At 39.1% G+C, this 20,952-nt stretch overlaps 1 long non-coding RNA gene across 1 annotated transcript in view; it reads left to right on the top strand.

Annotated features, from left to right (window-relative positions):
• The window catches only part of LOC123344438, a 159,332-nt gene that overhangs the window by 66,536 nt on the left and 71,844 nt on the right, over positions 1-20,952 (top strand). The window contains exons 2-4 of the long non-coding RNA XR_006572552.1: positions 2,574-2,641; positions 16,935-16,993; positions 18,656-18,782. This is a non-coding gene — a long non-coding RNA (uncharacterized LOC123344438). The remainder of the gene's footprint in view (positions 1-2,573; positions 2,642-16,934; positions 16,994-18,655; positions 18,783-20,952) is intronic.

Raw genomic sequence — 20,952 nt, 5'->3', positions numbered from 1 at the left:
GTTGAAAGGGTGAAAAATCTCACGTTTTTCTAAATAATGCGGATGGCATTCGTTTAGTGGTCCACTGACAAAAGGTGATTATGATGATGAGCATGATAGTGCAGCTCAAGTTTCAATGTGAATTTCTAAATCTTTAACTGGGTTTTGCTCATGCACAGAAATAGAAATGGTCAGAGTAACATCCAAGGTTTTGTCACTGCTAATACATCTGATCAGTAAATTGAACAGGTATTTTGATAGCCCGCAGATCAAGTGTCATATTTTTCTAACCTAGACACCAACAGAGATGTGAGTTTACTGGCATAATGGTATTATTCCTATACATTCTATTCTGTGTTCATATGACTTACATCTCTGTTCCCTTGACCAGTTGCTTTAGTCATATTCCCTTGTACTGTGTTTGGGTAAGATCTCGCAAGACAAAGTGGTTTGAGCAGGATCCATATTTTGATGGTAGACCTCCAAGCGATGTCTGGGTGTTGCAGGAAGTGGTGTCAGTGATTCAAGATGTAGCACTCTTTCTATTGGGTCATTACTGAACTACTGTCCTGGAATGCTGTCAGAGGGCTGTGTTGTTGGAGGCACACTCTTTCAGATGAGATATACACAAATTTGGTTCTGACCACTTGTGATCACTAATGATCCTATTGCACTTTTTGTAAGAGTTAAGGAGATCATCCATGATGTCTTTGCCAAATTCCAACTTAGGTGATAAGTATCAGAGGGGTAGCCGTGTTAGTCTGGATCTGTAAAAAGCAACAAAGAGTCCTGTGGCACCTTATAGACTAACAGATGTATTGGAGCATCAGCTTTCGTGGGTGAATACCCACTTCGTCAGACGCATGTATCTCCCCTCTGCAGTTTCAATTGTATAAGATACTCTTCATATGCTGTCCTAAACCATTTGTAGTTAGTGTTAAACAGTTGTCATGTTTCATCCCACTGGTGTGTGAAGTAGACTCTGCTTGTATATCCTTTACCCAGTCTCAGTGGAGTGTTCTGACTGAAGTTGGTTTAATGCTTGCAAAGAGATTTGAGATCCTCTGATGGAAAGTGTCATGGTATTTATTACTTTGGGGAATTGAGCCACACTGCAGCAGGTTCCCAGGTGTCGGCTGCATATTCAAGAAAGACACAGCCATCGAGTGGTGACTGGCCAAATATTTAAGTAGATTTAAGCAGTTAACAGCATTTCTAATCCTGTAGTTGTTCTCTCTAGATGTACCTTTCCTGCATATCTCACAGCTGAGACTCAAACTAGGATCCATTCTGAGTTGCGCTAAGCCAATTTGGGTCAGCTTGGAATCATGCTTTGCCCCAGATCATAAAATCACAATAACTCCATAGACTTTTGAGAAACTTCTTCCAATACAACTGTGTTCTTGGCTATCTTCCAACTAGAGATGGCCCTCACAACAAAATTTTGGTTTGCAGCTAAACTTCTTGAAAATGTGTGGGTGTTACGATCTGGGGCTTCGGTTTAGGCCCATCTCTTGTTATCCACAGCACATGTGAAATAACCCAACGTGAAGGTAGACCCTCCCCGGGTCATTCTAGGAGTTACAGCTCTCCAGAACCTTCTGAAAATTCCTGTTAGCAAATCCCTCAATTTAAGAAACAAAGAAATGAGGGACTGCAGGTCTCCCTGCCCTGTAAATCTGAATTTCATTGGTTTTGTAGATTTAAGTCAGAGCCTCATGTGAACATTACAGTTTGTGGTTTAGCTCCCTTTGTTTGGTTTATTTTGGTTTACAGTCAGTATTATTTTTTTAAAAAGAAAGCATTAACCAAACCCAATTGGTATGCACATATTTGTGTGCGAGAGAGTGTTTTGAGGTTTTTGTGTTTTACTGTGACAATTTGAACCATGAGATTAGTTGGCAATGAGTGTTCTGCTAACATATAAACAGCTGTATTAAAATAACATTAGGAGACTTTTGACAAAGCAAGAAAAGGAATATGATTCAAATGCAAGACTTGCAAAACACACCAGAAAGAAAGCAGAATGTCTGACGCTGGTGGCTACAGTGTGCTTTTTTCCCCTTAGGTCAAACTCTATCTCTACAAGGTAATAGTTACAGTGGAAGAACATTCTTGGTGCTTATTTGCTAGTTTTCACACACAATTCTTGCAGCCTTGTGGAGTGCTTGGAGAAGCTTCATAGTTGAGGTTGAAACTAGTTTTTCATTATAAAGCCAATTTTTAATCTCCCCTGCTGGTAGCTTTTTCCCAGAAGAAAACAATCTCCCTGAAATTTTACTGGTACTTCTCATCTAGTGCTGAGTTTATCTGATTTTTACCAAACTTCCCAGAACAAGATTTGGTTATGCTGTTTTCAACTTTAGCTGTAGTTAGTTAAAAAAATACTTTTATAGCTCCTCCTTGTATCCCTAAAATGGCTTGGCCTCAAAACACTAGGTGTATTTTGCATAGCTGTCTTCACAGAGGGAAAAGTGCCTTGTAGTGTTTGAGGACGGGATAAAACGGTATATAAAAAGTTTTTAACTGTCTAAAGAGTAGGTTTTACAGTAAAAATATTTATAAACTATAAACTGAACTACTTCTGACTTCAGCTTGTAGGGTGAGCCAGATGTTGGAAAGGTGAGGAGATAAGTGGACAGGGAGAAATGTGATGGAGCAGGTGAGTCTAGGAATGGGCACAGGGGTTGGGTATGGAGAAGAAAACATGGACTGGGAGATTCATGGAACTGTGCTTTCTGGTGTTTGCAGATCTCTCCCTCATTCTGAGGCACGTGGAGAGATTTGTGACAATGATGGAGCATTGATGGAGAGTTTACAAAGGTTGTTTGTGGTCCCAGGAGCATAGGGAAGGGGAGCATGTGAAAGTAAGGGAGAGAAGACATGAAAGGAATATATGGCATGAGTAAAAGGGATACACCCTTTCTACATGTGGAATGAATTCAAACTATGAAGTAAAGCTCTGCAGTGCAATCTGGAGAAAACCTTGCTCTTACAATTCACATTTTTTATTGAATGCTATTCTTATTTCATTTACAATATTGATTAATCACATGCAACAAAAACCTGTTGGACTAAGTTCACTGATACGGTTGCACTTTTTTCTACAGACTGTCTCCTATTTGCAACCTTCCTACCAGCTATTCATATGTTGAGGCTTCTCCATACAAATCATCTTTCTCTTTTTCGCTCCAGCTACATTAATGTTACTAGGCCTATCAATCTATGTTGATTACATCCAATTATCTATAATGCTTATTGTTGGCATTAGTGTATATCATGGGCTTTTAGTCTGTAAAATCAGTAACCAATATGCAACTCCTATTACTAAATAATAAATAAAAAATAATTTATAAATGCTACTACCCTGTTGGAATTATGAGTCATATAATTTAAAATAAATGTTAAAAAAATCCTTTTTGCCCTCTCAGATCCCATGACTTTAACTTCTCTGCAATAGCAATATTTACAGGCCCCTGCTGCAGTACTGCTCTAAGAGCCAGGACTAAGTGGTGAACACAATGGGTCAACTCAACATCTTCTGTTAAGGGTTTTCACTAAGATGTTTTCATACAGATGTGTCAGTTACTAACATGGCAGGAAACTTTTGTTTAGCATTCGGGATGCAGTCTGACCTTTAGCAGGGGGTAGGAGATGGTATTTCCCTTGAAGATGTTTTTCTCTGGGATTTTCTACTCTTACATACTGAGTATTTAGAATGCCCCACTAATGTAAAAATAAATTAGACCAGTCAGTACCTTTCATGGTTTATTATATTACTGGCAGCCCTTGTGAATCATTTGGGAGAATTGTTCAGACAGACCTGCAGTTATACAGGTAAATCTTCCAAAGCCTGCGGCATGTCTAAGTTTAACAGGTTTTGTTTTTTTCCTGACAAGCACTTCAGATACCAGTGAGTTCACACACTTTTCAAAATGGAGCTGTCACCACCTCCTTCTGTATTCTCTTATCCTCTGGCTTTTTCTCTTTAACCTCTTTCCTCTGAAAGGAAGTGATGTGAAATGATGATGCTAAAGGGTGCATTGATTCTGATGTCTCTGCCATCATAAGTCTCTGACCTTATCCTATAAAAGGAATTGCCAGTGACTTCTAGGGATTCAATTGAAAAAAAAGTGGCTAAGTCTAGATTACTACATTGAACCTTGATTGTGATTGGGCTTTTCACCAAATGCTGTTTCCTGATGTTTCTCTGCTGTTCCTTACATTCTGAGTTGATGAAGAAAAGGGGCTTGGTGAAGGAGGAAGGGCCTTCTCAGGCAGATGCGTTTTGCAGGATCCAGCCCTCATAGGAGAAGTTATCTTTTCTTCAGCACTCTCTCGAGGTGAATAATTCTAAAAGGGTCCCACCTGGATATTAGTTAATATACACACTCAACTTTTTCAGCATAAAAAAATCTGGCAGCCTTCCAACTCAAAGCAAACTGCTTGCTTGTAGTATTTTCACTGGGCATGGAGGAAAACCTTGCACAGGCTTTTCAGTCATGCAGCACTACAAATATCAGTCCTATAGCCTGGTTTTACTTAACAGCTTAATTAATAATCTAGAAGGAAAAATAAACTGCACTGTAATAGAATTTTACAAAATACATTAAACTTAGAGGCAGGGCCGGCTCCAGGCACCAGCGCAGCAAGCAGGTGCTTGGGGCGACCAACGGAAAGGGGCAGCTTGTCCGGCGCTTTGGCAGCAATTCGGCGGCGGGTCCCTCAGTCCCTTTGGGGGGGGAGGACCTGCCGCCGAATTGCTGCCAAAGAATGAAGCAGCGGCGGTAGAGCTGCAGCCTTTTTTTCCCCCCCGCCGCTTGGGGCGGCAAAAACCACTGGAGCCAGTTCTGCAAGGAGGAGTTGCAAATATCTATTTGGACAGGGTCTAATAGAAAGGATCAAGAGAGACTTTTGAATCAGTTTTAATGCATATGGCAAATATTATTCAACCAGCTATAGAGGTAATGGAATACTACAAATAAGTTGTTAGAAGAAAAGCAGTAACAGATGTCAAATAACACATTCATTTATTTCTGTATGGCCAGCTATAGAGACAGATGACCTATGAAAGAGACACCTAAAGAGTGTTGCTAGAGAAGTGTAGGGTTAAGGTGGGAATGGGAAACTGGTTTCTGGCCAGAGAAGGATACTTTTGGAGGTGCAGGAAAAGACCAGATTTTGCCACATGCCAAACTAATTTACTTTTTTGTGGCTAAATGTATATCAAATTATTTGTATTCCTATTCAGTGCAAATTATCATGTCTATCTAGACATCACCATAGACTTCACAGTGTTTTACAAAGGTGGGTAATATCCTGTTTTGAAGATGGGGAAATTGAAACACAGAAAGATTAAGTGATTTCCCAATGTTTTTTTCCCCAAAGGCAAGCCATTGATAGAGCTGGGAGTATGCTGCCTTTATTACAGAGGTGAAAATACATACAAAAAATAAGAATGGTGCTATTCTTGATCTCCTACAATATTGCAATGGTTAAATATTATTCTCCCAATGGAGCAACTTCAAGGACTGTAGCAAAAACAGTTAGTTTCAAATCACTGTTTTGCCAAAGCCCCCCAACTAGCAACAGCGAACAACCCTTACTCTGTTTCCAGTCTGATAACAAGTCTCACCAGTTGGCAGTTTGTTTTTTTTCCTGCAGTCTAGCCTGACTGAAAGAGCACTTGATTATTTAGAAGGCAGTAAGAGGCATAAGCATGTAGCTGCTGCTGCTTCCACTTTCTTTTCAACAGAAAATTAGAAAAGCAGCTGGAAAAGGAGTGGTGGGGATTCCCTTCTCTGCATTCTCTGTGTACTTCAAATTTCTAATGGGCTTGTTTAAATGACAGAGAATCAACGCATTTGCCACTTATCCAGGGCAGTATTCATCCTAAAATCGACAAAGAAAGAGAAAAAGAAATTCCCCCTTCCCAGTCGTTCTTTTTTCCCCCCCCAGTGGCCTTTAGCTATAGGTATTAATAATAATACTTGTTATTATTATTTTCTTGTGAGGTCCAAGACGAGGGAGGGAGAGGAACCGACAAGACAGGTGCCAAACCTAAATAATCTAATTTGCATAACTTTTTATTATGTCCAGTGAAGGCAAGGGAAGTGGCGGGAACTCAGTATCTCACAGGGACAGCCCTTAGGAAGCTTTTTAGGGCAGGGAATTTATCGTCTTGTATTTGTTTATAAAGTGCCGCATACACATATGGAATTGTGGAAATAAGCCATCATTTAAAAAACAGGTTGGACCATCTGGTTCGGTGCAAATGAGTGCTGACACTGTACCAAGAGTCTGCCCATTTCTAGACCCAAACTCAAAATATCTGCGAAATGAGGATACTATTTAGATTTGGAGTGAAATCTTTGGGGCAGGAATTGTCTTATTTGTTCGTTGTCCATGCAGCTTCTAGCACAGTGAGGGCCCTGATCCTTGACTGGAGTTCCTTGGCAGGGGCCTGCCTCACAGAAGTAGTAGGAAGTTGACTCGGTGATAAAGGGCTATGGAAGTGCTAAGAGGTGTTATGAGATGCTGCTGCTATGTTCTTACAGAGAGAGAACTGCTAAAATATTTGAGGAGAGTCCGTGTGGTATTTTCAGGAATCAGAAAGCACCAAAAATCTTGAGGAAGCTTCATTTCTTGAAATTATTCTCCAAACTATGCAGATTCAGTAGTTTTCAGAAAAGTTTTAAGGAAATATCAACTATAGCCTGATTCCCAACTGGTATAAATCAGAATGGCTTCATTTACTTCAGGTGAACTAGGCCTATTTACATCAGCTGAGGATCTGACCCCATAATTTTTCTGTTTGATTCTTAACCAAACTATTCACAACTCTCCTTTCACGATTATCAGGTTCGTTTTTCCAGTCTGTTAGCCAATATGACAGGCAATGTCTTCAGAGAATGATCTAGGCTTAGCTTCTCTGCCCTCTTTATAATATCCTTGAAATCCAAAATCAAAAGTTATCCTTTTACTGATGTTTTCTAGCATCTCTGTAGTTTTTGTGCAAAAATCCCTTCTCTCCAGCATAATACGGACTTTATCTGGGCAATCCATTTTAGCAATGGTTTAAATCAAAGGTACAAGCTTTTTTAACTTGCTCCTACAGAATCCATTTTAGCTTCTCTACTGCTGGTTCTCAGTGTGAAAGAATCTGTTTGACTGTCCATTTCTTGGAGAGCTTTTAATGTTGTTTTTAGATTTATACCAGGAGTATTTTACCAATAAGCCTCTTCATCTTCACCACTAGAATGATTTTCAGTGGACATCCAGTGGTTTCAAACTAAGCAGTTTCCTTTAGCTTTTTTCTCCCTAGGGAAGAGTGCATCGAACGGCTGGAAGTGTCGGTAACCGCATTAGCTGAAACCATTTTAGTTGCTGCAGCCCTAGGCATATATTGCCCTTACTCATTTTCCTCTTCCTCATTGCTTCTCCAAAAGTCAGGGAGCCAGAGAAAATTCCTATAGCCAAGTAGGTCATAAAACAGATTACGGACTAATACTCTGCTAGTGTAAAATGGGCACATTTCCATAGATGTCAATGGGATGTCACCATTTAAAGCAGCAGAAAATTTGGCCCCATATACGCACAATAAACAGAACTGAAAGAGTACAGTGAAGCCAAGAAAAGGAAGGGAAACTCGAGGGTCTAAGTGCATTTGTGGCCTCCTGCATTGTTTTAGCATAATTGCACTGCAGTTGAAAAGAACAAGAAGCAGGGCCCTGGCTAGATGCAGACATGGGTAATGAGTGGTCCCATAAGCATCTCAACTCCAGAAGCTCCTCAATTAATCCAATAAATCAATATCTAACTAATAAAGACAAGGATGAGACCAAACACGGGGGGGCAAATTGTTCCATGTCAACCTACTGAGGATTTCTTATCTTCCACTGAAGTATCTGATATTGACCACTGTCAGAGATAGGTACTGAGCTAGATGGACCTTGGGTCTAACCCAGGGTGGGCATATAAATTGCCATGTGCTGGACAAAGCTGTCACTCCTGATGATCATATTAAGGAATTTGCTAATATGTTTGCCTGGAAATGTGATGAACGAGTCTTTCTTCAGGAAATGGACAAAGCTGATAGTAACTTGTCACCAATTTCTTGCTACTGTTTAGTTCATTTTTCGTTCTTTAATATAGATTTATGCAGTGTCTAAAAACATATTAATCAGTTGGTGAGAGACATTTTGCCACACAATACCAATTTTGTCAATTAGTTGAAGCATAATAAATGACTAGTTAGGGAGAATCCATACCCTTTTGTTCTGGTGTGTTTTTCAGGTTGTGTGATGATTTAAATTCAGAGCAGTGGATGCACAACTCACCATGTTACACAAAAGGTATCACAGGTTATTCCTTGAGGTACATGTGCTGCTTCTGTTCCCCTACTCAGCCCCTACTACCTTGAAGAAATGAAAATCAAGCTTTTAAAAATTTGGATTATGTCAAACATGATGGGATACTTGGCAGGTAGAGTGATGTAGACTTAAACCCTTGCTGGTCTTGAACATAAGATACTTTAATGCTGAGACCAATGTACTTAACAGATGTGCAGACATTTTCTAATTCACAGATTATATTTCCTGGGCTATCAGCATGGATCATCTTCTCAGTAAAGTTAGTTATTTAATGCCAGGGATAATGGGTTATCAGTCTACAGAGTTACTTTCATAACTGGTGATTTTACTGCTTCCTGGGAATAAAAGAACAAAAAGTGATATGATCTGGTATTTTCTGCCTTATTTTTCTTAGCATCCAAAAATGTGAGGTCATGCAATTCTGTGGTGACTATTTTATTAAAGAGAGTAGTGGGAAGTTTTCCCAAAAAATATTGTAGCCATATTCCTCTTTTCATGCTGTGTTGAAATGTACCTTGCTATTGTATGGACAATTCCTAAGAAAACAGAACTCTTCTGTATGAGACTGTTCAGAGGTGGAGCACTATCCTTCAGTATATTCTCTGTGACTCTAAGAACCAGTTTTGGAATGGAAAGTATCTATTCATTTTCCTCTGAGCTTAACATTTGTAATCTTCATTTAGTCTAGGGGGCGGGGGAAGGGTTTGACAAAAATGTTGTTGTTCATTTCACTGGGCAGTGAAATGATAAGCAGGAGAATATGACTCACAGATAAACCATGACACAATTTCTTCTCAGCTTCTTCCTTGCTCCTGAGGAGTAGTAATTCCCCTTCCCCTCCCATCTGCTGTGAGGAGGGAGTATTACTCTTATGCTCCAGGACCCAATGTCTGAATAACTCACTTAGGAGATATGGGGAGGGGGGAGGGCGGGGGAAGGGTTCTTACTCCCTCATAGTGGTGCACTGGCCAAATATCAGCCTAAATCTAAGTCGCTTCTTAGTTAGTTATTCCTGTACGTAGTGTATTCAGGTGCAGTTTCTGTATAGTAGTATGAAACTGAGTTTCTCTTAAGTTAATAAAAATTAAATCCTTAGCTAGACGCAAATATAAAATAATGTTCCTTTGGTGTACTAGCTCAGGGCAGATCCTTCCATCCTTATCCACACTGAGTGATACCCTACCCCAAGAGAAGTTTTATTGGAATCAGTGGAGCAAATTGTGAGTAAAGTATGCGATACAGCAAGAGAAAGGGCAGCAGAATCTGACCCTGTGTTTGTAAAATGCAAGTCATTTTAGAACAGGGGGTTCTCAAACTGGGGATCGTCACTCCTCAGGGGGTCGTGAGGTTATTAGGTGGGGGGTCACGAGCTGTCAGCTTCCGCCCCCAAGCTCCACTTCGCCTCCAGCATTTATAATAGTGTTAAATGTAAAAAAAAAAAGTGGTTTTCATTTTTAGGGGGGGGGTCGCACTCAGACTTGCTGGGTGAAAGGAGTCACCAGTACAATAGTTTGAGAACCACTGTTCTAGAAGAAAAGGGAACCTGTGTAGCGCTACCTGCATACTTATTTCAATGAATAAATGGTGGTTTAAAATAAATATGAGTTTCAGCATGATTTAGCCAGTGAAATAAACAGGACTGAAGTTTTAAAGGTTCAAAAAATGGTGTTTCTACCAGGTAAAGATTTTAAGTTGCCATTCATTGTTTATGAATACCAAGCCTATTTCAATATAATTTCTGCCATCAGCATTGTGTGGATTTTTGTGTCCCCTGGGCTATCTTCCCTCATTAACTTATGTCCTAAAATTCATTCATCTCTGTATGGCAAGCTGTCAAATGGTTATGTAAACTCCAGAAGGTAGAACAAGTCTTTTAGTAGCACTCGTGACTCTGCAGATAAGATCTCATCTTGCTTATCCGCAACCTGAAGCAAGCTAAAAGGCCACACATTTGCAGCAGCAAAAACGAAGATTCAAAATTGCTTTTCCACATCAGACTTAAGTAGAGATAGACCAGGGTGCTGCAGGATTAAGTTCTGCTGCTTCCATGCATACTTCTGGATAATGTATTTGGGCAATATCAGATTTGTAATAACCTGGAGCCATTAAGAAGGATTCATGCACATTCAGGCATGAATACATAATTCATACTAATACATTTATGTGCACACTCATAGAATGGTAACAGGTTGAAAGTTATTAGTGGAATAAATGAAATTGGTGCTTACACCATGTGTTGTCAGCTTCCCTATAATTTAAAGCTAGAACATTAATGTAGAAAACTGGTTGATAATTACTATAAATATTGATAAAATGCTTGTATTCTCCAGCACGCATGTAATCTTTCTTTAAAAAAATGAATTTGTCTGTTTGGAATCTTTCATCATGTCAAATGATGATTTAAAGTTTACAATTCGTGGCTCAATGGCTTCTAAATGGAGATTGGATCTAAACTGCCAAAGTTGGCATGAGACAGAGATTCAGTGGAAGGACTGAATCCATTTCAGTGTTGCTGTTGCTTATTGCTGAATTCCTGCAACATTATTAGACAGTTTTACAAATGTTTCATTACTGCAGGCTTAAAACAAAAACTAGGCCTGTCAAGCGATTTAAAAAATGAATCGCGATTAATTGTGTGATTAGTCATGCTGTTAAACAATAATAGAATACCACTTATTTAAATATTTTGAAAATGTAGACAACATCCAAAATATATTGATTTCAATTATAACACAGAATACCAAGTGTACAGTGCTCACTTTATATTTATTTTTATTACAAATATTTGCACTGTAAAAAACAAAATAAATTGTATTTTTCATTTCACCTAATACAAGTACTGTAGTGCAATCTCTTTATCATGGAAGTTGAACTTACAAATGTACAATTGTGTACAAAAAACCCCTGAATTCAAAAATAAAAAAATATAAAACTTTAGAGCCTACAAGTCCAATCAATCCTACTTCTTGTTCAGCCAGTCGCTCAGACAAACAAGTTTGTTTACATCTGCAGAAGGTAATGCTGCCCATTTCTTGTTTACAATGTCAGCTGAAAGTGAGAACAGGCATTTGCATGGCACTGTTGTAGCCGGCGTCGCAAGATATTTACATGCCAGATGCGCTAAAGATTCATATGTCCCTTCATGCTTCAGCCACCATTCCAAAGGACATGCATCCATGCTGATTATGGGTTCTGCTCAATAACTATCCAAAGCAGTGCAGATTGACGCATGTTCATTTTCATCATCTGAGTCACATGCCACCAACAGAAGGTTGATTTTCTTTTTTAGTGGTTTGGATTCTGTAGTTTCCACATCTTTTAAGATTTCTGAACACATGCTCCACACCCCCTTCTCTCAGATTTTGGAAGGCTCTTCAGATTCTTAAATCTTGGGTCAAGTGCTGTAGCTATCTTTAGAAATTTCAGATTGATGTCTTCTTGCATTCTGTCAAATTTGCAGTGAAAGTGTTCTTAAAATGAACAACATGTGCCGGGTCATCATCTGAGACTGCTATAACAGGAAATATATGGCAGAATGCAGGTAAAACAGAGCAGGACACATACAATTCTCCTCCAAGGAGTTCAGTCACAAATTTAATTAATGCATTATTTTTTTAATGAGCATCTTCAGCATGGAAGCATGTCCTCTGGAATGATGGCCAAAGCATGAAGAGGCAAATGAATCTTTAGCGCATCTGGCACGTAAATATCTTGTGACGCCAGCTACAACAGTGCCATGAGAACACCTGTTCTCACTTTCTGGTGATGTAATTAAGAAATGGACAGCATTATCTCCTGTAAATGTAAACAAACTTGTTTCTCTTAGCCATTGTCTGAACAAGAAATGGGATTGAGAGGACTTGTAGGCTGTAAAGTTTTACATTGTTTTGTTTTTGAGTGCAGTGATGTAACCAAAAAAAAAAGGACATTTGTAAACTGCACTTTCATGATCAAGAGATTGCACTACAGTACTTGTATGAGGTGAATTGAAAAATACTATTTCTTTTGTTTATCATTTTTACAGTTCAAATATTTGTAATAAAAAATATGAAGTGAGCACTGTACACTTTATATTCTGTGTTGTAATTGAAATAGATATATTTGAAAATGTAGAAAAACATCCAAAAATATTTAATAAATTTCAGTTGGTAGTCTCTTGTTTAACAGTGCTTAATCGTGATTTATTTTTTTAATCACAATTAATTTTTTGAGTTAATTGCATGAGTTAACTGCAATTAATCGACAGCCTTAACAAAAATCCTTTTCCTTCCAAATCAATGTTGTGGAGGGGAAGCTGAAGTAGTATTCTGCTTTTTCTGCATAAATGTTACTGTATTTTAAAATCTAACACCTAAAAAGCTATCTTTCAAAATCACACTCATTTATTTCCATGACGTGATGGAGAAGTTTCAAGACAGGTAACATTCAGCATGTCAGAAGGGCCATATGTAACAACTCTTCTCAAGGGTATACAATGATCTTTTGAATGTTCTTCCTTTTCATGATATCTCAATTAGAGATCATTATATAATTATAGTTGAGTTACCATGTAGTCAAAGTTTCATCCTTTCCACTGTAGTCACTGGAGAACGTAGATCTCTGCCATCTTATTTCCCATAGGACTCATGGGCTGATTAGTAAAGTCTTTTTACTTAAAAGACCTAATATAGTCCAGAACACACCTGTTTAAAAATGCTCCATAATACACTGAAAATAGGTTTTGATCTTACTGTCATACAGGTAATCTCCTACCGCTTTTGCAAACTTCTTTCTCTGTTTCATTAATGCTGGCTGGTAATGAGACTGCTACCCAGATATGTTGGACAGGATGCTGGTAATGAGACTCTTATTCAAGACCCGTTGAACTTACTCTGAAGGTCGAACAGGCCACAAAGTATAATTCCCAATCATTCAAGTGTTTCTTTGTCAGATTTGTTACTAATAGCCCAGCAACTATGTGACCATGAGTCTGATTATCAGGAATGGTTAAAACTTTAATTCCCTTATATTAATCTTTTTGATGTATGACATGAGTAACACTGGCAAATACTGCCCGTAGCTGTCAGATTACATATGCACTATGAATGTAGCCAGTTTAAGTGCAGGACTGCATCTCTCTGAAGATCTTAGCATCATGTATTCCAATTCAATTTATTTTTATATCTCATCTTTCACACACAGTTTCTGAAATGCTCAACAGTGAGAGATAGAATAATGAGATAATGCTTTACAGAATTGTGGAAAGTGACTTGCATACAGATAGCAAGGCAGAATGAGAAAGGCGGAGATGGACTTTAGCAAAGGAAGACAGAACTGTACCTTGAAAGCAGCAGTAATATAAGTAAGCATTCTTGCAAACTAATTACATAATTATGCAAGAAAGAGAAGAGAAAATGTGGGAAGGGTATATTGGTTTATTATCAGTCATGGGCTAAATCAAAGAATATTGTTAAAGGTAGGCTTCAAAGAGAGAGAAGTTGAGTAAGTGACTTGAAGGAATGGGGAAATAAAAGAAAGCACAAATGGGGATGGGAGCGGGTAAAGGGAATTTCAGTAGCCAAGTTGGAAAGGGATAGAAGCATGAATACGAATTTCTGCAATGTTCTGGAAACAGTGATAAGCTGACTTTCAGACACGGGAGGGGAAAGGGAAATGCAGGGTTAAGGGTGTCTTAGGCTTCTGGTATCTGGAGGTATAAAATTGAGGTCTTAATTGAGGAGAGTGACAACAGAATTGGAGAGATAGGCAGAGAACTTTTCACCCAGAATTCAGAGTAGCAGCCGTGTTAGTCTGTGTCCGCAAAAAGAACAGGAGTACTTGTGACACCCTAGAGACTAATAAAAGCTTATGCTCAAATAAATTTGTTAGTCTCTAAGGTGCCACAAGTACTCCTGTTCTTTTCACCCAGAAAAAAATAAAAAAACCTTCAGTCTTTGAACCAGTCTGTAGTAAAACCAATATTCTGTACCCAGGTGCCAATAGAGTCAAGACAGTGAAATATACAGGGGATTGAGAGATAAGATAGTGAGTCAGAGAACTGCAAAGCTGTATGTTAACTGCATAAAGGTAACAAGAGAGGTTGCAACTACAGTAATAGTGAGAAGATGTCCTAGAGGAAGAAGATAGATGGAGAAGAAAATAAAGCCAAATAAAGTCAAGGGCACAGCGTCTCAGGCAGTGAGAAGCAGAGAAGATATAAAGCCTGAAAGGTATGAAAAAGGTTTAAGCTGGGAGAGGAGATCACCAAAGAAGCTGCCTCCTTGCTTGCAATGTTCAGGAAGGAGAGAATAAATAATCAGTATTGTCATATAGATAAATTCAGCTGAAGAGAGAACGATCCAAGCCCAGTATTAAAAAAAAAAAAAAGTCCTTGATCACCTGAAGAAGAGCAGAAAGATGAAAGAGTCAAAAGCTCATGTGAGAGAAGTCAGAGAGGTTGAGCTAGGAGAGAGAGTCAGAAAGCTGGAGAGGCCACCTTCCCTAGAATGTACCAAGGAATAATCCTTGAGAGAGGAGATAGTGAGCAGCAAGCAAAGAAGGGTGTTTTCAGGTGGTTGTGATTGCTCTCCTCATCACATGGAGATGACTAGGGCAATAATGTAAGAAACAAAGTTAGGGAAGCAAGAAATTACATGTGAAATTGGGGAAGGGAGTTTAATGAGAAGGTCAGACCTGCGGTAGGAGTAAGTGGGGGAAGGAATCGGTTCAAAACGATAGTGACAATTCTTAATATCTTAAGGTGTGAAAATTAAAAAAAAAAAAATCAAGCACTGCCCCCCCCAAAATCCTTAATGTGCTAAATTCATCCCTGCTGTAGCTCCATTAATGTAATGAATGAATGAAGTAATTGATGAATGACCCAAGGTATGAACCTTTTATACTGGTGAAGTTGCATCTGATGTGGCCTAAAGCAGGAAAAGTAAAAAGTTGTTTCTCTTCTAATGTAGCATAGTTGAATATCTGATGCATATTCTAGTAGAAGACTATATCCTAATGGGTGCAATTGATAAACTAGGAAGTCTTTTTCTACCTCTTGCCATTAGGATTCATACCACTCTCTATCCATGATGGTTCCTCTTTCACTTTGTCAGTTGACTCTCAGGTTCTTTCTACACTAGTGTGTGTTGTGTGTTTGTTTTTTTGGCAAAATTTTGCCACCACTGCTAACACTAGAGCAATTCTGTTGGTGGCAACAATGAACAGTGAGAGCCAAACAGTAGAATAGGCTCCACCACCAGCATGTCATTTGGATCTGCTTGGATTTGCACAAATTCTTGCAAAAAATCTTAGTGTCTGGCAGAACAGAAAAATTCTCTCTAAAGGTTTTGTGCTATTATACAAGGCACTGGTAAGACCAGATTTGCAATACTATGTACCGTTCTGGTCACCCATGTTCAAAAAACATGAATTCAAATGGAAACAGGTGCAGAGAAGAGCTACTAGGATGATCGGGGAATGAAGGGCCTGTCTTATGAGAGGAGACTGGAAGAGCTTTGCTTGTTTAGTCTAGCAAAAGGAAGACTGAGGCGGATATGATTGCTGTCTATAAATACATGAGGGGAGTAAATACCAGATCGGACAAAGAGCTATTTAAGCTAAAGGACAATGTTGGCACAAGAACAAATGGATATGAACTGGCCATGAACAAATTCAGGCCAGAAATCAGAAGAAGGTTTCTAACCATCAGAGGGGAGAAGTTCTGGAGCAGCCTCACAACTGGAGTTGTGCGGGCAAACAACTTAATTCATTTTACGAGACAGCTGGACAGATTTATGAATGTGATTGTATAATAGGGATGCTTGTGATGGTGGTGGGCAAGGCTCAACAGCCCTGGGCTCACTTCTGGTTTATGTCTTATGTTCCTAAAGCTCATGCTTCAGGGTTTCATACAACCACTGGCAGGGGTCAGGAAGGGATTCTCACCCCCACTCCTCCATGTATTTTGGGAGTGTTTTTTTAATATCCTTCCACTGAAGCATCAGTGATATTGGGAGGAGTGGGATGAGGCTGTGAGGTGATGTGGACCATTTTCTCTCTCAGGTACTGGGTTGTCTGGTTCTTGCTCACATACTCAGGATCTAATTGAGTGTTATGTGTGGAGCTGGAAAGGAATTTTCCTCCAAGTCATATTGGTAGTGACCTTGGGCTGGGGATTACTTTCCTCTGCAGTGTGTGGGTGTGGAATACTTGCCAGTATTATCTGGGCATATTTCATTAAATCATTTCCTTGCCATTGTGGGGGACCTTGAGTATTGGTGCACCTCGGTCCTTCATACTCTCTGCGGGTGGCAAATAGTAGTCTAGCCTCTTGTGGGCAATTTCAGTTGCTGGGTTTAGTGTGCAGGTGCTGGGTGGTCTGTGGTATCCAGCGGTCAGACTAGATGATCTGGTGGTCTCTTGTGTCCTTAAACTCTGACTCGATAAGCCCATCTCAGCTGTGAAGTGCATACAATCCCTGGCTCACAATGATGCATAAATCATTCATATACTTAATACAATATGATCTTCCGAAGATACTGCAGAATGTTGTCCTGTCATACACTCATATTTGCTTCCTGCACCATAAGCTTTATTTTCTTTCAGTTAAGCACTTTGATTTGTTCATCAAGTCTCTCCAGGGAGGACATGCTTCAGTATTTCACGTAAGCAAAAGATAAGCCTGCCTTTCTTCATTTGAGACTTTTTGAAGCTGCCCAGGGGTATCTGTGAAATCTTTCAGCCACTAAGCATCAGTTATACCTCATGGCTGGCCAGTGAGGTGGATTTCACCCATCAGAGAGGTCTGGCTAAGGATGTCTTCATAAAAAGGTCCATATAACAACCTTTGCTCAGCTGCCTGTCTTCTCTCCTGTGTGTGTCACATCTATCATGCTGCAATGAGAAAGTGACTGTGAAAATTAATAGGCTTTGATATTGGTTCCCCTGACTGGCATACGCTATATGGGTATAGGCCCAATATAGAACTCCATCTACACTAGAGCTTTTACCTGCATAGTTCTGTCAGTGAAAAATCACATCCCTAACTGATATAGCTGTGCCAGTAAAACTTTTAAGTGCAGACCAAGCCATAGATGTAAGCGTGCATAATATCTTTTTGGCAACAACAGCAATTGCTCTTATGGAAAATGTTAGAGAGCTTATTCCTTCACTCTCCCACTTCCCTGGTCCTTCTCGCATGAACAGAGAGCAACAATATCCAAAGTCCAAAGGTGCAAACAATTCAATGTTTATTGGGGTGAACTTCCAGCAAGCTTAAATCCAAGTTCCCTTTTCCTATTTTCGAATCCCACCTTACTTCCTGTTTGCCCCTAATTTATATAGTAATATTCTTAGCTATACCTTAACCAATCATTTTACTGAAATTTACCTAACCAATCCTAACATATTCTAACATGATTAGTTAACCAATTATATCCCACCACCTTAATTAGTTTACACCCAGCAAAATTAAATATACAGCAGACAGAAACAATCACAGAACCAGACAGAGACCATGCACATAAACAATAGCAAAGTGGGAACAATAATGACAAAACAATACAGAAGTGAGGATTTCACAACTATATCTATAAAGACATAAGGGTTTCCCAGCTGTGTCTATTGATAAGTGAGTTCTTACCAAACAGAAAACCATCAAACTAAATTTCCTTTTACATCTTCTAGGCTCTTCCCTTTGTCTGGAGGTGATAGATCGGATCACCTTCCTAACAGTCCCAGATTGCCTTATTTCACTATGACTAGTTTGGAATGTGAGGATGTGACCACATGCTTCCCAGATTATGGCTCCTCCGACTTTTTAGCCAAAGGCCTTAGTTTAAAACAGGGTCTCAGACTGTCACAGTGAGAGAAGGCCCTTACGCAGATTCTTTCTTTTATACGTCTATAACTAGCTAAATGATAGACATGTGCCTAAATTCTTAAAGTATAGGCCTTTACAGACAGGCCTGAATATCTATATCCTAACAGAATATAATACTAAGAAAATAATTATGGTTACATTTTCAAGAGTGATGTTGGGTGTCTCCTTTTTTGGGTACCAAACTCAAGACACCTTAAGGGGGCCTGATGTTCATGGGGGTGGATATTCAGCCCTTACTGAAAATTAGGACCCTTTAAGAGTGTCAAGCTGGATACCCAAAATTTGAAGCAACCAGAATCACTTGTGGCTTCTGAATATTTGGGCTTTAATGTACTTTAACTGTCTTTAATTGGATGCATATTTTGTCCTTTTTGGGAGGTTGAGGGGGAAAGACTGTCTAGTTTTGCTCTGCATTTCCTTCTCCTATCTGTTCTGTTTCTCTCAGCTGGAAACAGACCCAGCACCACATGACCAGAAAGGTCTCTATGGACTACCACCAAAGCTCTGTAAAATGCAGTTTTGGGACCTCTGCACTTTTCTAACAATTTGATTGGACAACACAAGACATGCAGGTAATGCACATATGTTACCTCACTAATTGACCAACACTTTTTCGTAGACAGTGGTAGTGATTCCAGGCAGATGATAGTTTGAGGGCTTCAGAGATGGCTTGGATGATTTAGTTGGGGATTGATCCTGCTTTGAGCAGGGGGTTGGACTAGATGACCTCCTGAGGTCCCTTCCAGCCCTGATATTCTATGTTTCTATGAGATTTATTCAGTTGTTGATTTTGGATAAAAAGCAGATGTCAAGTAATGAAATTTCATGTAATCTCTGTTCAAAAGCTATCCAGAAAAGATGCAGCAATTCACAGGAAGTGCACAAGTAGGAGAGGAAAATCAGTCAAGCTACAATACATGGACCTCTCAGGTCCAAGTGTCTGTGCAAGCAAAGGAAGAATATGGAAATCCCATTCAAAAAAATTGGTATATGTTGCTTTGTCCTATTATCTGTTGAGAGTTGGATTTCAAGAGTGCCTTTATGTAGTTCTGGAGAGATGTGTAACATGTTCACCATACATTGCCTTTACTACACATCCTAAAACATGCCTGTTATATCCTTGGGGGCAGCTGGTTTAGGAAGAAATCACTTGAGGCCAGACAGCTAACAAAACCACCATTTTATTTACAGACTCAGAGAGCTCACCCAGCCGGCAGAAGCTGGCTGAGCTATCCCCTAATAATCTAACTCAGTTACCATAGGAACCAAAAACCATGACAGCCAAATACACAACAATGCCCATGTATTTTGAATACACACTTTAACGTTGAGAATAAAATGTTACAGTATCTAATTACAGCAAAAGGCATTATATTCCTAACATGCCTTCATATAAATTAAATAGCTAGAAATCTTTATATGCCACCGTTGTATTTTTTAATGGATGCATCTGAGTTTGATGTAGCACTGTAGTATAATTAGAAATACAACTGGAAATGCTAATATATTACCTAGTCATAAAAAAATCAAACTATTAATATTGTTACACTAAAAAACACAATGACCCTCAACATATAAGACTTGACATGAATTATTATTGTTTACACAGACCTCCCACCAGTCTGTTAAGTGCAATGTGCCACTCCGTTTATAGTCAAGCTGCTTGAGACCAATTGTTCTTTTATGTACACAACTGTGCTATAATGCAGATTATGGAAGTAACGGTGCATAAATAAGCCCTACTTTCTGCTTCTCTTTTTAATGTCATCCACTTTCTGAAAGTAGACAATACTTTTGAAATGCTAAACCTGTAATTTATCTGTGAATCCTGGATCTTTCCTTTATCCTTTTATCAAATGGCTTTGCCACAGCTACCATGATCAGAAAGATTTTATCACCCTAAAACTACACTAAATGGTTGAGCTAAGTTGGACTCTTGCTCTATGGCTAATTAATAAAATATGAACTTAGCACACATGCTAATATTGATTTCCCTGGAAAAGACTCTGTTGCTATTAGATAATGATGGTGCATATGGACAATGGATGACTTAAAAGATCCCCTTAGCTCTTTGATCTTCACACTGTACTTTCAATAAGTTCTCCACATATATCTGTAGGTTCCCTATCTGATCAATTGTGCTATGTCTGTATTATGTCTGACTCTCTTCAATTTTGAAAAGTAGGTTGACTTTCTCTTGATGTCTCGCTGAGATAATATAGGTCAACTTGTGTGACTTAGGGGTGAGAGGCTCGGTTCAAAAAAGTGGTGATATAGCCTCTGATAGTCAAAATCAAAAAGATTCCTTATGTACCTTGAAATAAGAAAGTCATGCTTTAATGATCTAAGAAGCACTGCCAATGAGATCTTTTGAAAAGGGGGTTAGAATGTGCCTTAGCCATCCACCATGGCACAAGAAGTCCTAGCCTTTCTGCACCCTGGTACCACTAGTTCAGAATACTGTGGAAAAAGAATTCTGTGTATCACTGTTAACTTTCCATGAGCATGAGTCATAAGTGGCAGCTAGGGCCATGTAATAAAAATTCCCACTGTAAGCAAAAAATCATGTTTATATGGTTTCTTGGGAATGCAAAATATTTTTGCAGCTTTGCTTCATATTTTGCACTTGCTTTTGTGAAGAAAATAAAATGCACATTTCCCCAGGTATAAATTGACATTGTACTGCCCATAATTTCTTTCTGCAAAAATGGTGGCCTTTCACAATGAGTCAAATTCACAACT

This window comes from Mauremys mutica, chromosome 11 (assembly GCF_020497125.1).
Source record: "Mauremys mutica isolate MM-2020 ecotype Southern chromosome 11, ASM2049712v1, whole genome shotgun sequence".
In the NCBI taxonomy this organism is placed as follows: domain Eukaryota; kingdom Metazoa; phylum Chordata; order Testudines; family Geoemydidae; genus Mauremys; species Mauremys mutica.
This window is presented reverse-complemented; position numbering and strand designations above follow the sequence as displayed.